The 10,682-nt window shown below is 38.6% G+C and overlaps 1 long non-coding RNA gene across 1 annotated transcript; it reads right to left on the bottom strand.

Moving 5' to 3' along the window:
- Positions 1–8,629: 8,629 nt before the first annotated feature.
- Positions 8,630–10,679, bottom strand: LOC125093879 (uncharacterized). The gene is made up of 2 exons (XR_007125361.1): positions 9,044–10,679; positions 8,630–8,815 (listed from the first exon to the last, which is right to left on the bottom strand). It is a non-coding gene; the product is annotated as an uncharacterized LOC125093879 (long non-coding RNA).
- Positions 10,680–10,682: the final 3 nt, after the last annotated feature.

The following is a 10,682-nucleotide window of genomic DNA, read 5'->3' as shown; positions in this document are numbered from 1 at the left end:
TAACATTTTCTCCTGCTTCTATTGTCAGTATTTTAACTCAGGTCAAGGCCTCATACATAGCTGATGCTCAATAAACATTTGGATATTTGTTTATTGAATCAGATACAGTTCCATATAACCACAGATTTTACTAGTAAATGTGGCTTGAAAAATCAATTGACATTAACCTCAGTCTGCACCACACAATGTACCAGGTTGTGTTTAAATATGCTTTCAAGAGTTTATCACACTCAGGGCGCCTGGGTGGCTCAGTGGGTTAAGCACCTGCCTTCAGATCAGGTCATGCTCCCAGGGTCCTGGGATCAAGTCCTGCATCAGGCTCCTTGCTCAGCAAGGAGCCTGCTTCTCCCTCTCCCTCTGACCTTCCCACTCTCTCTTTCGCTCCCTCTCTCTCAAAAAAAAAAAAAAACCTTTTTAAAAACATTTTTAAAAAGGAAAGAAAATGGATGCTCTTGAAAGAAGGAGAAGTGGGGGACTCTGGTGATAAGGCAAAATTTCATCAACTTCATGGCAAATACATGTATTGCTCTGGCCAGGATATTTCATCCCAGGAAATAATTCTTCCCAACAGCTTCTCTGAGGGGCCTACTCAGAAAACAGGCTACACACACACACACACACACACACACACACACACAGGTTGGTGAATGATTATGAATAACAGTTTATAAAAACGCAGTCAACTCTGAAGAACCAAGATGGCTGACCTAACTAGATACAAAACGGTTTCTTATAAGAAAAATAAAACTGAGAAAACTGAATAGTAAAGATTGGCTTTAAATGTAATCTTCAGGAGCAATGCTTTCTCCTTATCTCTTTCTGAACTAACCATAATATTAAATGAAGAGTATTATATTATTATTATTATATTATTATATTATTATTTATATTAACATTCTATGAATAAGCCATTGTAATTCTCTTATAAGTAGAATTTTATGTTTCTACTCCTTTGTTGACAGAAAGTGAATTTTTCTCTTAAAAAGTCAGTTACGTTTAACAGGAGGTCTTTCTTTACTTCCATGCTTTGAAAAATAAGGCCACCAGATGCTTTTATGGATCTTGAGAAACAGGTGGGGAGAGGGTCAGAGACAGGGAGAGGGAGAGAGAGAGAATACTCTGGAACTCACAGTAGTCTCCACAGGAAGGGATCGGGCGAGACAGAGAGACTGCCCCCTAATTTCTTTGGGGGTGACCTCAAGTAGGCAGGAAATTCACTCCGAATAGTTGGGAGTCAAAGTGTCCAGACTCTTCAGGAGTTACATGGGATCACTTTAAATGTTACCTGATCCAGAGCCACAGAAGTTGATGACAGAGAGAGAGCATAAGCGCTAAGATTCACAAGGAAATGTGTCAATGTAAAATTTGAAACTGCGAGCTCTATAAAAATGGAAAGCAGTACCACCCTATTTGGAAATTCATGGAAAGGGTTATAACACCAGCAAAGACAGACCCCCAGTTCACTCCACTCCCTCATCACCTAGAAAAACAGACATTGACTAAGAGGGATCTAATCCAGTATCAGCAGTGAGGACGGTGACGGTTGCTTAAGCACAAACTGTGAAGCAGTGACCCCTAGGTGTCATACCAAGGTCATCACCCATCTGAAGAATGCCAACGGGGCAGCTGTGCCAAGGCAATCAGGCAGAGAACAGAGATGAAATTCTTTCCACAGCTGTCAAGCAGATCAAGTTTACTCTTCCAGGACCCGCCAAGGGAAAGGAGAAAGTTTGAGTTCTAGGAGGAATGGGGTACCAGGATTTACACAGGGGATGCTCAGACCAGAAATTCCTGTTGTCATGACATCTACCCCTTGGGTTATACCCCCTCAAGCTGCTGTGGAAGATGAGAATATGTATTGATTGCTACAAACTTGAAGGAATTTTTAAATGTAAAATGGTTGACTCTTACTACAAAAAAAAAAAAAAAAAAAAAAAAAAAAAAAAAAAAAAAGCCCTCCACCCCAAAAAAGCCTTTTGAAAATATTTTCTAATATTGGCTTTTACTCTAACTTAACACCTAACATTTAAGGTTAAATTTAGTGTTATGATAAAAGATCCTGGTTTTGTTAGCATTGAAATTACATTTTGTCTTGGTTCCTTTGTTTAATGTGTATCAAACTTATAAAAGTCTACAGCCACTACTTGACAGTAAAATTTTTATAAATTGAATTTGGTGACTCATGAGAACTTAATGAATAACTACTTGGCTTTTGAATAGTTTTAGACATTAAAGCACAAATATATAAAATATATTTTAAAGACAAAGGCAAAAAGCAAGATACTATGTATGAATACCAAAACAATATTATTAGTAACATATATAGCCTTGTTTTCTTCATATAGACAAGATCTAGTTTCTGTGGCCTTAACGGTAACTTTCTACAGTAACGAATATGGTGCATATATTATAACGTATGTGGGAGTAGCTGTCAAAGGAAGTCTGTTCTATTCAACAATTCTCTGGGTGGAAAAAACCTGACTTGGCATTCAAATCAGGCTTTTAATATTCGTTACCTATTTATATGTATGTTATAAATTCCTGATAGTGGTCAGAAGGCCAAGTTCCAATGGGCCTATAAAAATTGATCAGTAGCACTCCCTGAGAGACATGATGGAGAATATCTGATATTGTGGGAGGAAGGGAAGTTCCCAAAGAATACTGATTTTTTTTTAGCACAAAGATTGTTTCCTCTCACCATATTTCTGCAGCATTATTTTTCCTCCTTACCCAACTCGGTCCTCAAGCATTTAGAAGACATTATGGATTCAGGAATGGAAATTATCTTATAGAGTAGCGAATTTGGGGTATGTATTTTTTTTTTTACTTTAAAATACAAGTGGTTATAAATATAAATAAGATTTAAGTCAAAATTAGCTGATCATTTCCTACATGGGTTGATCCAAAGAGTATTTTTGTGTGGTTAGATTTGGGGGTCTTAATTTCTGCTATCAGGCAGTTCAAATGAGTAATATATTTAGAATATCTTCCTGAAATATGTAAAGGAACACAATGAAATGGTAGAGAATATTCCTGTGGATGGATTAGAGAATTTATGGCATACCTCCAACGGCAATCTTTCAAGGTAAAATAGGAAAACTATTTTTCCAAGTTGGATTTAATTTCATTTAATTTCATTAAAGACAGAAAGATAAACTCCTTTATTTATCAACATAATATTTGTGTTGATACGTTCGAAAGTAAAAAAGAAACTGATTTGGGTAAAACCTTTGTTTCTTCGTGGTGTTAATGAAGCCCTTTTCCTATAGCACTGAGGATGGAAGCCACACCGGGTTAGGCTCGTAGGATGACCAGTAGCAAGGAGGCAATGGTGGGGAAAGAAAGGAACACAGAGCAGTTCTGATGCATTAAATGTTTCTTTTGTAGGAAACTAGCATCTCCTTCAAATGATGCTGAAGTCTTCTTCACTCACCCACAAAATCTACTCATTTAATAGAATTCACCAAACCTGCTAGTGGTGTTATCCACCCATGGGTACTCTGAAACTCATAAATTATATAATGCTGTGTTTAAGAGGAAAAGTGAAAAGTGGGCTATTTCCATGGAACTAACTGCCAAACTCTCTTGCCTTTTTTTATGCTTTCCCACCAGGTCTCTGTCCCCATTTATTGTGCAAGTCCATTTTTGCTTCCCTTCTGGCTTATTGGATCTTTTACTCTGCTGGTTTTCTAGACTGCTTCCTGTTCTTTCCTGCTCTGGAGGGATGTGACCATAAACCTATAATTCAGATCATTTTCGAGTAGCCTCACAAGACTCTCCTGCCCATCCTATCTGTGTCTTGTCCTCTGATGGACGAGAGGACAGAGGACCCAGAATGGAATGGGCCAAAAGAACAGGCTGGGACCGTAAGACTTTAAATTCTGAGGCTCCAGCAAAAATGTAAAGAGTTCCCTGCTCTATGTTAGCTACAAAGAGAAATCTCTCCAGCAGAAAGGATGAAACATCTTTTCAGCTTTATGCATCCTCTGCAAAGAGATGACGCTTCAACAATGTTTATACTTTAAGAACCACCAAACCCAGCTGGTATACAAACTGGGTTCTTTTTTTCCCACCTACATTTTTGTCTCCCTTCCTAATTTCATATTTCACTCTGGTAGGAGGCATGGCTAAAAAGAATCCTTGAAATAAGGCATGGAAACAAAAGAAAAAGTTAAGAGAAAAAACCCAAGTAGGGAGAATAAATAATAGAGAAAAATATTTTTGAAAAGAGTAAACATTCTGAAATATGTGAAAGGCTAATTACTAAAACTATGTGGACTGGAAAGGAAAATATTGAAAAGAAAAAGTATAATGCCAATAAAACCAAATTTTTCATTTGTCAAAACATACTGAAGATGAGGGGCGCCTGGGTGGCTCAGTGGGTTAAAGCCTCTGCCTTTGGCTCAGGTCATGATCTCAGGGTCCTGGGATCGAGCCCCACGTCAGGCTCTCTGCTCAGCAGGGAGCCTGCTTCCTCCCCTCTCTCTCTGCCTGCCTCTTTGCCTGCTTGTGATCTGTCAAATAAAAAAATTAAGAAAAAATACTGAAGATGAAACCTGATAGACAAATATTCCAATATACATTCTCTAACAGAATTATAATATTCTATGGGAACACTTCACTATTATCAGATGTTTAAGGTCATGTCTGATTAGACATGACAGGGCCATGAGAGAGCTACTGGTTAATTGTAAATTCAACAAACTGCTTAGTATGGCACTTGGGGCCCTTTGCGATCTGAACCCCAAATTACCTCTACCGTATAGGGTAGTATGATGATTAATTTAATCTGTCACCTTGGCTGGGCTGGAGTGCCCAGCTTTTGGTCAATAATTATTTTAGATGTTTCTGTGAAGGTGTTTTTTTGAATGAGATTTAACATTTAAATTGGACTTTAAAGCAGATTACCCTGTATAAAGTAGGTGGACCTCATCTAATCAGTTGAAGGCCTTCATAGAACAAAGACTGACCTCTCCTGGGCAAGAAGGAATTCTGTCAGCAGACTGCCTTTGGACTTGAACTGCAACTATTCCCTGGGTCTCTGGTCTGCCAGCCTACTCTGCAGATTTTGGACTTACCAAGCTTCCATGATCATGTGAGCTAATTCCTTAGAATAAATTTCCCTTTCTTTCTCCATATAAAGATGTGGATATCAACATAGATGCATCCTTTTGGTTCCGTTTCTCTGAGAAACCTTGACTAATATAGGCAGTGATAAGATCTGGATTCTATAATGAGAAATATGGGTTTAGATCCTGGCTCTGCCATTTACTGTTTAATACATGATGGCAAAGCTATTTTACCTAAGTCTGTTCCCACATCTTTAAAATGGAAATAACAATGATCTGACAGAATTCCTTCTTGCCCAGGAGAGGTCAGTCTTTGTTCTATGAAGGCCTTCAACTGATTAGATGAGGCTCACCTACTTTATATAGGGTAATCTGCTTTAAAGTCCAATTTAAATGTTAAATCTCATTCCCCTTGATGCTCTATTCTTTTGTTTCTGCTATTTCCTTGCTTGTCTTAAGGTTTTTCCCATCTATGTAGCTAAACCTTAACTTTTCCTTCCATACCTGCAGTAGTTTTAAAAATATGTTCACAAATTCTTTGATACTCTTCCCTTGATGTTTAATCCCCTTCTCCTTCAGTATAGCCTGGACTTAGTGAGTTGCTTCTGTCTCTCTGTTTCTGTTCGTCTCCATTTCTCTCATCACTTGTTATGGGGGAACCAGCTGCCTGTTCACGAGCGGGCTTTTCATGACTTCGGCTCCAGCAAATGACTTCATTGCAGCCCCATTAGAGACCCTGAATCGGAACTACCCAGCTAAGATCCTCCTGGTTCCTGAGCCTCAGAAACTGTGTGAGACACCAAATACTTGTTTTGCACAACTAAGTATAATTTTGTAAATTTGACCTGCAGCAAATAATTTATGGTGCATGCAAGTCTATAGAAGCATCCTCTAACCAACCTACAGAATTTCTCCTTTCTGTTTCCCCATAGCATTCTGCATGTAACTGTTATAAAACTTTTCATGTTGTATTAATAATGTTCCTTAACGTGTGTGTCTCCTTTGCAAGACTGAGAGCTGCTTAAGGATGGGCCATCTTTAACCGTATTAAATGAAAAAAAAATCAAACTCAACCCTGGCACATAAAGGACTCTTAAGTTAGGCTAACAGTGTTTCCTGTGTTGTACGTTGTTCTAAGTCTTTTGCAAATATTGTCCCATTTAACTCCCATAAAAACTTAGGAGATATTTTATTACCTTCATCTTTCAGATGATGAAACTGAGGTCAAGTTATAGAGAAGCTGATTCACTTGCTCACTGACACACAGTTAATAAATGTTGTTGAATTACACAATGATTGAATGAATGAATAGGTGTCTTAAAAACAGGACTATGTATGACATGCCTTCCAATCCCTTAAGTACCAAGCCCAGTATGCAATTGGGACTCGGTATTTACTAAATCACTGTCTGGTAATAAAAGTAGCTTAGTTGTGTGAGACAGAAGTCTTGGAAACCCTGATTGTGGATAATTGATCCCCAAACAGTTCTCTTCCTTTACTCAGAAGAAATAAGGGTTGCGGTAAACATGTTGTGATGAGACTAAAAATACATTTTGGAAGATGTTTACCTTTCTCTCCAAACATCCCCCATAAATGTTTGACAAGAAACAACGTGTATTGATAGTTTGATTATATAAGATATATTTAGGGCGCCTGGGTGGCTCAGTCGGTTGGGTGTCTGCCTTCAGATTGGGTCATGATCTCGGGGTCCTGGGATTGGATCCCACAGGCGGGCTCCCTGCTCAGCTGGGAGCCTGCTTCTCCCTCTCCCTCTCCCTCTGCCATTTCCCCTGCTTGTGCTTTCTCTCAAGTAAATGAAATCTTTAAAAAATTTTTAAAAAGATTTTTTTCTGAATTTACTAAATTTGATGGTTCAGGAATTAAAAAACAGTTTGTGAAAGAGTAAAGTGATGTTATTTAAATGCTGTATTTTTCTTCCAACAATAAGAAAAGGATAAAATGTTTCTGCTGAAGACCTTTTGGCTTACAAATTTCAAATAGGTGGCTGCTATTTGACTTCTGAGGCCCTCTTTTTTTTTTTTTAAAGATTTTATTTATTTGTCAGAGAGAGAGAGAGAGAGAGAGAGAGAGAGAGAGCACAGGCAGAGTGGCAGGCAGAAGCAGAGGGAGAAGCAGGCTCCCCACAGAACAAGGAGCCCGATGTGGGACTCGATCCCAGGACGCTGGGATCATGACCTGAGCCGAAGGCAGCGGCTTAACCAACTGAGCCACCCAGGCGTCCCACTTCTGAGGCCCTCTTAATGAAGCATGCAACCAATGATTCCTTCAGGTGAGGTCTTTCTAAATAGACACTAACTATAAGAAGCCTGAATCCAGTGGACATTCAGGGTAAAGTGTGGAAAGCAGCTTGTGGTTTCCTATTTTAGAATTTTTGGCTTGTTTTGCCTGAGCACTTTCTCCCCACCTAATAGTAAATAGGAGGTCCCTATACTATTTGATGAATGGGGACTCCTTTCCTCTTGATGTCTGTTTGGGAAGTTTACTCCTCTTATATTCCGTCACTGTAGCGATTAATGAAAACATATTTGGAAGCTGTAAAAAGGATCCTTAAATGTAAGCAGATTCTAAAGATAAGTGATTATAATGACACTAAATCATTTCCTTTGCTTCTGGAGGCCTCCATATTTCTCCTACAAGACAGTACTGTCATAAATCGTCTGCTGGGAACGTTACCCTAAAAGTTTCACTTAAGACAAAGGAGACCAGAGGGGCGCCTGGGTGGCTCAGTGGGTTAAAGCCTCTGCCTTCGGCTCAGGTCGTGATCCCAGGGTCCTGGGGTCGAGCCCCGCACTGGGCTCTCTGCGCAGCGGGGAGCCTGCTTCCCCTTCTCTCTCTCTCTGCCTGCCTCTCTGCCTACTTGTGATCTCTATCAAATAAATAAATAAAATCTTTAAAAAAAAAAAAAAAGACAGGGGCGCCTGGGTGGCTCAGTGGGTTAAAGCCTCTGCCTTCGGCCCAGGTCATGATCCCAGGGTCCTGTGGGATCGAGCCCCACATCAGGCTCCCTGCTCTCTCTCTCTCTGCCTGCCTCTCTGCCTGCTTGTGATCTCTATCTATCAAATAAATAAATAAAATCTTTAAAAAAAAAAAAGACAAAGGAGACCAGAAATTTCTGTCTTTAAGATGTAATAGCCTTGTCTTCTATACTCATAAAAAAGGTATGCAGTGCACTTCTAATTATTTTTCCTGGACGATTAAAGATGGCAAACCACTTTGTGCTCATCAACTTGATTCCCTTCAGCTGTCCTAGACTTTCCAAAGGGTCTCACTTGACACCATTTTGCATTTCAGAGCAGATCATTTCCTATGATGGTAGCACCGTTCCTCAGGTGTTTCCTTACTCTACCACTCCGCCTTTGAAGCAAGGTGTGTTTGTTATTTCAAGATTCAGTATTCCAGTCATGAAATAGAACAAGGCTAAGAAAATTGAATAACCCCCTTTTAAGCAAAAAATCAACTCTCTGGAAACACAAATATAAACTGCTAACTAAAATCTTAAAAAAAAAATGTGTTCTAAGATTAAAGGCAAAACAAAAATAACCAGAGGGCGAGTATTTTTATTCAAAGATTTAATGCAAGCCAGAAATACCCACAGGGTGAGGCAGGGAAGGGTGGTTATTGAAAGCACAGCTGGCTCTGGAGTCAGACAAGGAAGGTCTGCACGCTGGCTGTGTCTCTCCACGCTGTGTGACCAGTCCTGCAGATTTACTTGACCTCTATATTTTCTACAAAATGGGGACAACAAAAACACCTACTACAGGGGAGTGTTGTGGGGATAAAAATGAGAGGATGCACCAAACGTGCTATGCCTGGTACACTGTAAGTAATCAACACATTTTAGTTATTATTAGTTGTGAGTGCCATGTAGAAAGATATTTATTTTTTAACCATTAGGACAAAAGGGAAACATTTCTAAAAAGACTGAAAAAATGAAGAAAATATGAATTCCTTACCAATAAATGGATAGTAACATCTTTTCTTCATATGCCTTATTGATTTTCTCAGGTAATTTCAAAGGCTTTTTTACAACTACAACCATCGTAAAAGCAATGTCACAGTTATTAAGGAAAAAGAGACTTGGATTAAAAGTGTAGAAGAATGCTGATAGTTTTTGTTAGGACAACTGGAACTTTTTCCTTAACACCTATTAATTACTCGAAATTACATTTATAGTGCTATAGACTAAATTGTCACTGGCACTCTCACAGACAGTAAGATACTTTAAATAAACCTAAACTTCAAAAAGGTTAAGTATATAACGAAGTAGAAGCTCTTAAATATTCCCAGTTACATTTTAACTGGTTTACCTCTCTGCCAAACAACTTGGCAAATTTGGTATTCAACAAAATCCATAAAACGGTAAAGACCATTGGACCCAGGAATAATCCAAAAAAGGTTATGAAGGACAATTAGTTGGATTATTTTTGTTTCTTTCCTTCATTTTTTTGATAATAGCATTATTGATATATAATTCACATTTCATCCAATCCGATTAAGTATACAATTCAGTGTTTTTTAGTATATTCAGAGTAGTACAACCATCATCACAATCAATTTTAGAACGTTTGCCTCAAAAAGAAACCCAACATTCTTTGGCTATCATTCCCCAATTCCACCTCTGCACCCAGGGCTACGCAACCATTAATCCTTTCTGTCTCTAAGGATCTGCCTATCCTGGACATTTCATATAAACAGAGTCATCATGCTAAGTGAAAGAAACCCATCACAAAAGACTTTATATGTTCTCGAGGGTCATTCATGTTACCCCATATATCAACACATCCTTCTTATGGCCAAATATTTCATTGCATAGATATACCACATTTAATTTATGTGTTCATCAGTTGGTAGACATACATATCGTTTCACCTTTTGGCTTGTATGGATAATGCTATTATGAACATTCATGGACAATTTTTTTTTTAATTTTAAAATTTTTAGTTTTTAACTAATCTCTATACCCAACACAGAGCTTAAACTTACAACCCTGAGATCAAGAGTCGCATGCTCTAATGACTGAGCCAGCCAGGCACCCTACATGGACAAGTTTTTGCTTGGACATGCCCCCATTTTTCTTGGCTATCTACCTAGAAGTAGAATTTATATGATTTATATGGTTTATATGGTCGGACAATGTAATTATGTTGCACTCCCAGAGGTATTATGCAGAAATGCTATACTCTGAAAAGTACTCTACAGAAAAATTTTGGCCATGTAAAAAGAAAACCACATAATAATATGGAAAAAGGCTACATGAAATGAAAAAAAGGGTAAAACCCACTTAAAATCTTGCCTGCGTGTCCCTTCCCCTTCTCCATCCTATGGACCTAAAGACCTCAATTCTCCCCCCTCCTCCATTCTCAGGACCAGCTAGATACACTACCTTTCAGAGATTTTTTACAACCTCTCAGCTTCAGAACCTTTGTACTTGTTGTTTTCCCCTGCCTGTATCACTTTTTCCCCCACTTCTTTGCCCAGTGGTTTCAAGTCTCATCTTAAATGTCACTTCCTCAGAAAAACCTTCTCTGATATCCCTACCTAGTCTAAGGTTGAACATTTCCATAGCAGTCTGCAATTTTCCATCTTAATACT

This window comes from Lutra lutra, chromosome 2 (assembly GCF_902655055.1).
Source record: "Lutra lutra chromosome 2, mLutLut1.2, whole genome shotgun sequence".
Lineage (NCBI taxonomy): Eukaryota > Metazoa > Chordata > Mammalia > Carnivora > Mustelidae > Lutra > Lutra lutra.
The sequence above is the reverse complement of the archived record's forward strand: the minus strand, read 5'-3'. Positions and strand labels throughout refer to the sequence as shown.